General features: G+C 36.2%; 1 long non-coding RNA gene across 1 annotated transcript; it reads left to right on the top strand.

Moving 5' to 3' along the window:
- Positions 1 to 3,073: 3,073 nt before the first annotated feature.
- On the top strand, positions 3,074 to 5,821 carry LOC143661302 (uncharacterized). The gene is made up of 4 exons (XR_013164495.1): positions 3,074 to 3,213; positions 4,405 to 4,446; positions 5,368 to 5,444; positions 5,602 to 5,821. It is a non-coding gene; the product is annotated as an uncharacterized LOC143661302 (long non-coding RNA).
- Positions 5,822 to 6,262: the final 441 nt, after the last annotated feature.

Raw genomic sequence — 6,262 nt, 5'->3', positions numbered from 1 at the left:
TAAACTTATAACTTAATAAATTCCCTTTTTAAAAGCCATTGTGTTTCTGGTATATTACATTCCAGCATCTTTAACAAACGAAAACAGCTACATGTTTTCATTCTTTATTAAACAAACATTTGATGCATATTGTGAGTTGGGGAACACAGCTAAAAAAGATATCACCCATACATCCCCAGAGTCCATGAAAGCAGTGGTTTATGGCATTCAAATCCAGGGGACTTTTGGAAGTGTGTGGAACTGACTGGGAGCTCTGTGGTGTGCTTGGCATTTTCTGGCCTTAAGGCTTTAGAAGCATCCAACTTCCTTTCTCAAAGTCAGTGGCCTCCCTACAAATATCATTAATAGGTTAGGCCCATGGAATAGCCTTGCTTTTACCCCTTTCCCTCCTAATCAGTCTTATGTAACAAGAAAAATTAAATGTTGTCACTTATGCAAGATGCAGTTTGTGAAATGCTTATGAACCAAATATTTTTAGACAGAGGGATTAGAGAACAACTGCAGCTCTGACACTTATTAATCTGTTCTAGTGGACCGGCTCTTAATCTCATCTATCAAATGGGAACGATGGGAACGACCCTTACGCAGAATCAGTGAGGTAATGTTGGTAAAGGACTGAGCACAGTGGCTGGCAAATAATAATTGTCAATAATTATGTATGTACGGTATATTTCTGCCAAAATTACTGTTTGTAATTGTGATCTCCTCAAAGGCAGGAGGAAACAATCTCATTCAATTTTCAATCTAAGGAATAGGCATAGTTCTTTGAGACAGTATGTTAACAAGTGTTTGTTTAATGAGGGAATGTTAATTAATTATGAAAAGCTGGCAGCTCCTGAGATTTTTAGGAGAGAACATGTTCTTTCAAGGTTACAGGGGTATGGATGGTGCTTTATTTCCTATGTCCAGCATGCTAAGTCAGGTCCTGAGTTTGAAAGACATGGAGTTGTATATTTATTGTGTAAGTGTGTAGACTTATACTTTAAAAAGAAGGAAAATAGCCAAACATCTATCAATAGGCAAATGGATAGACAAATAATGATGTCTACTCCAATGAAACTAGCACTTAAAAAGAGATGGATCAATATATATTGGCACGTAAGGAGGGCCATAAAACATTGATAAGCAAATGAAGCAAGATGCAGAAACACATAACTATATATAATAATGATTCAATTGTTTTGAAACCATGTATCAAATGAATTTATATCTGTCCGTTTATTTACCCTTCTACTGGTCTATCTATACTTTTATATCTATAACTATTACATCATGCTTTATCTCTTCCCATCCATCACTACATCTATTATCCATTTTCCCTTTTCTCCATCCTTTCTTTCTAAAAATAAAGAAAAAGTAGTCCTGAGGACACAAATAAAGTGATACAAAATGGTTAGGGTGAATGGTGGAATGTGAGAAAGAGAAACTTTTATATGTATTTAGGATATTTTACAAAGAAAACGATTTAAGGGATTTCTTGTTTTTAAATTATAAATAATATTAAATAAGAAATTAATGGAGCTATCTCCTTGTAAAAAATACTGTATTCTGCCTTATGGATCACAAGTGACAAAACTCTTCTCAAACTAGGGTAAGAGAAAGGGAACATTCTGACTCCCAAATTGAGAAGTCGAAGTTGGTGTTTCTGGTTTTGGACAAAAGCTCCAGATGTTTTCTCCCCAACTGTCAAGTTCTGACTTAGCCTCATCCTCAGCCAGCTTCTCTCTTTTGGCGTAACGAGAGAGCATCCAACAGCCCCAGACACACATCTTACTAATTTAGTACCCTAGTGAAAAGAGGGAGCCTTTCCCTGTAGATTTAGAATTAAACTTCAAGGGGAGTCTGGTTGGCCCAGTTTGGGTCCCGTGCTTGTTCTCGAATCTATCACTGTGGTCAGGGCCTTGACCCCTCAGAAAGGTCATGTGGTGGGGGAGGGGGTGGGGTCAACTTGGCAGGAAACCCATGTAGTTGCTTCCCTTAGGGAAGAATGGTTTTGATTCCGGAAGAAAGGGGGAGAAGGATGCTGCTCAGGACAAAACAAGGAATGTCCACCACCGATACTTAAGAAGCACCCTGGAGCTTAGGAGGAACTTCTACATCACAGCTTGAGGAGACCGAAAAGTTCTTTTGGAAGAATAGTTAGTAGCAGAGAACTATTAATGTCAGGAGGCCAGACTCTCTGGTTAAAACCTTATAGATTGGAACAAGTTGCTTCTCGAGGTTTTAAACTTTTGTCTTTGCTATCTGGTTAATTGCCATAGAGGGAGATATGGCACCTCCTTGAAGATTCTGAAGTGCCGTCATCCTTTTTACCTACAGACTCATTATACCACTATGATATGTGTCAGGTGCATTTAATAGTGAGGGGGCATTAGAGGAAGTATGTAGAAAATAACACGTGATTTGGTAACATTTTTCTCTTATTCCCCCAAATAAACAAAAATTTTGTCAGCAAGTGGAGAACAGATTTAAATAGTAGCCATACACCTAACAGAATAGATATGAATCTAACTTATAACTGTGGAGTACTTCAGATTTGTCTTCACATATCTTCTTAAAGAACTATGATATTAGGCAGTTTCTTCTCCAGAATTTTTCACCAAATGGGATGATTTAAAATTACAATTTAATAATAGGGGGAAATTGTGATATTTAACTTTATCCTTTGTATCTCCTCTTTGTCATTTTTCATTCTAATTAATTTTAAAAAGTTTTCTTTACTAAAACAAGCATATATAATATATATACTATTCAAAAACGTTAATACGAAATATAAATTCTATGTTTTAAGATGTTTTCTTCAATGCCTTTTTGTAGAATGTTAAAAACAACAAGTGTCTTCCTTTTGTTATGCAAAAGAAAATTTAGGATTTTATGTGAGAAAATAGACATTGGAAATGCTTCTGACCTATTCTTCATACCATCGCTATTTCTTTTTTTCTAGAAACTCAGTTTTTTTTCCTGCGAGTAGCCCCAGGCTAGATAGCAGTTTTCTAGGTTTCTCAGGATGCCCTGAGTTAACACACCCCAGTGGTGTGGTATTTGTGTCTCTTTGACATACAGAACATTCCAGAATCCATTCTCAAAGTTCCATAGCTGAAATCACCTATACCACATACTGGAAAAAGGAAAGCATAGCAGAAGTGCTTACCTGAATGCGTACATTCATTCTCCCTTCTCCTGTCACTAAGCTCTAATTTATATCAGCTCCAGGTGAGAGACTGTAGCAGACTTCCAAATGGAGGGTCATCAATATTTAGGGTAGCTTGTACTTTTTCACATTCTTTTTGACTTCATATTATACTGAAGGGCATGTGACCCTTTATTCTTTGCTCCTCATTTTAACTACAATAATAAACAGCTTTGCTAGTGTCTCTAAAATTAATATTCAGAACATTTCAGGATGTTTAACATGCTGTGAATTTTTTGTTGACCTATTAGTTGGCCAATATTATGGAAACAAACCATTTATCTTATAACTTCTAAGATAATTTATATTTTTTCTGGTGAAATAAGCTATTTGGAGCTCAAAAATTTAAACCTGAATTGTCTTATTATAACTTCTAAGATAATTTATATTTTTTCTGGTGAAATAGCTATTTGGAGCTCAAAAATTTAAACCTGAATTGTCATGGATACATACCTACAAAAACTTCATCAATTTATGATAAAACTGGCTATTTTTAGCATGTACTGTAGTTTAATATAAAAGGCCAATGCTGTAGTTGAGGTTTTTTTTTTTTTTTCACTAAGGTTATTTTATTAGGCACATTACTCCTTAATATTTTTTCTTTCTAATTTTTTCTCTTTAAGACATTTTATAGCCAAAGGGCTCAGTTTAAACTGTGTGTCAAAATGACTGATCAGCAGCCTGGATTGACTTTTGCTTGTCTTCCTTTCTCTAGCTAATATGCCAAGTGAGGTTTATATATAACCCTTAGAATAATACATCTTGAAATATGTTAAAATAACCTATCAGTGAATGAACAGAAACTTTATAGACCCAGAGGGGGCTGGGGAAGTAAAACCTCAGCTCCTTCTAAAAGAAAGGCCCCAAATCTTACTGCACTGTTGCTCATTTTGTGGGTAAAACAACAATAATTGATAATAGAACAGAAGCAAAGAAAGTCTTTGACCGAGATCCAAGAAGGAAGGGGAAAGAGTGGATGGATGGGTGAAACCAGAGTTTCCGAGAGTGAGTAGTTGGATGGAAGGAACAGTGAAAGGATTTTTTGACAAGGCCAAGACTGTGTAGGAATAAAATTAAAGGGATTGGATGGGCCTTTAAAAATAACTTGCATGGATAGAACATACTGCTGCTAAGTGCCCAGGATCAAACCTGAGTAGTAAAAAGTTTACAAACCATTAACCTTATGAGATTCAAAACTCTCATTCATTTTCTAGACTTCTTTCCTGGTGATTGGCCATACAGTAAGGGATATTATGGTAAGTAGGGGATTTTATGGTGTGGGAAGGCCATTTTTTTTTCTAAATCTAGCAAAGGAAAATTGAATTTGAGCACTAACCAATAGAAAAGTAATGATGTTTAGACTCTAATTAAAAAAAGGTAGCTCCATTAAAGTAGTAGCTAATGGGCCAAAGTTCTATCAGTGGAAAAATACAAACTGCAGTAGAGACTGTGTACTATTTACATAGAGTAACATCCTGACTGTGCATGAAAAATGCATCTTCACATATGCAGAAACCACAACTTTAATATATATTGCCAGGCAAGATTCCTTCTGTAAAATATCAGAGGAAAGCAAGTCTAAGGATGCAGCCTTCAAGTGAAGTTAACATACTTGAAATAGCTTGGTTGATGTTTTTCGATAATTCAATTTTATTCTTAAAATTTAAACATTAGACTTGCTCTCAGGTTATATCGAAAAAAAACTTCAGGATGGCAGATAAGAAAGAGTCTTAAGCAGCTTAGCACCTTGAACATATTAGGCATCCAATGTATGCTTATCAGTGCTTTTACTGTCGAAAGAATTTTCAAACATCATAGCTCACCAAGTTTTGGTGTTATGAATTTGATAAAAGCATTAACATGTCAGAATAAGTTACTCCAGTATTGATATGCCTGAATAGTTGAAGAATCACAGACAGGGATGGCTATTTAATATAAACACTGCAATCATGTCTGCATGTTCTGTTTCCTTAGAGAAACAAGGCAAGAGACAGCTTGGTGAAAGCTGAATTTTTAGGAAAGAAGCACAGGCTTATCAACAGCATTGGTCAAGTCAATATAGGTGCACTACTAGGGTAGAGATAGAAAGAGCTTAGAGTTTAGTGGGGAGAAAGACATGCAACAAAAAAGATGGTGCAACTTGATTATTATTGTAATGGAAGAATATGGTACTGTAGGAGTTTGGCACTCGTGCAACACTTCGCGGAGGAGGCAGCACCTCAGCTGAGCTGGAAGATGATCAGGAGTCTGCGAGGTAGATTGCAAAAGGGGGTGGAAGGGTGGTGTAGCTGGCCCTGTCAGTGCCCCACCCAGGTCCCTGAAGCCCTTAGCATTTCAGAGCATACCAGGTACCTGATTTACAACTGCTGGCCTCTGCACCTCCTTGCTTGAACACTTCTGTTGGCTTTTAGAACCCTTGCATGGTGGGCTGGAAATGCTGGAGAAATCATTTCTTCCCCTCTCAAGAGCCTTCAACCAGTGACTGACAGGAGTTTGGTGTGCAAATTCCCTGGCTTCCTCAGCCTTCAGATGGGATGTCCCAAGCACCCTGGTAATATGAAGCTGCAGATGCTTATAGTATTAACTTCCCTGTTTCTTTGAATTCCTTGGGATAACTACCAAATAAATGACTTGCACTCAAATTCTGGTTCCAGGATTTGTTTGGGGGGAAATCCAATGTAAGACAGGTGAAAATCATTTAATGTGTTTATTTATATATATGTATATTTATTTTTATATATGTATATATATATTTATATATATATGGTTATATATATATAACCCATTATTCTAATACTTTTAATAATTTTATACTGTATTAAGGTATTATAACTTTGTTAACCAATATGCATAGCTTAAGATGTCTTTATAAGTAGCATATAATTATTGCATATAAATTGAATAGGCTTCAATTTATGGAGAGAGAATGGACACCATGTGCAAAAGCATTTTACAGATGCGCTGCTGAGCTTTCCCCCAATTCAAGCCCCTCTCTTGGAAAATAGGCCCTTTGGACTCCAAATTTAGTATTCTTGATGCTTTATTCAATATCAACTTTTTTTTTTATATAGC

Source organism: Tamandua tetradactyla, chromosome 2 (assembly GCF_023851605.1).
Source record: "Tamandua tetradactyla isolate mTamTet1 chromosome 2, mTamTet1.pri, whole genome shotgun sequence".
Taxonomy (NCBI): domain Eukaryota; kingdom Metazoa; phylum Chordata; class Mammalia; order Pilosa; family Myrmecophagidae; genus Tamandua; species Tamandua tetradactyla.
Note: the sequence above shows the minus strand (reverse complement) of the source record. Positions and strands in the feature narration are given on the sequence as shown.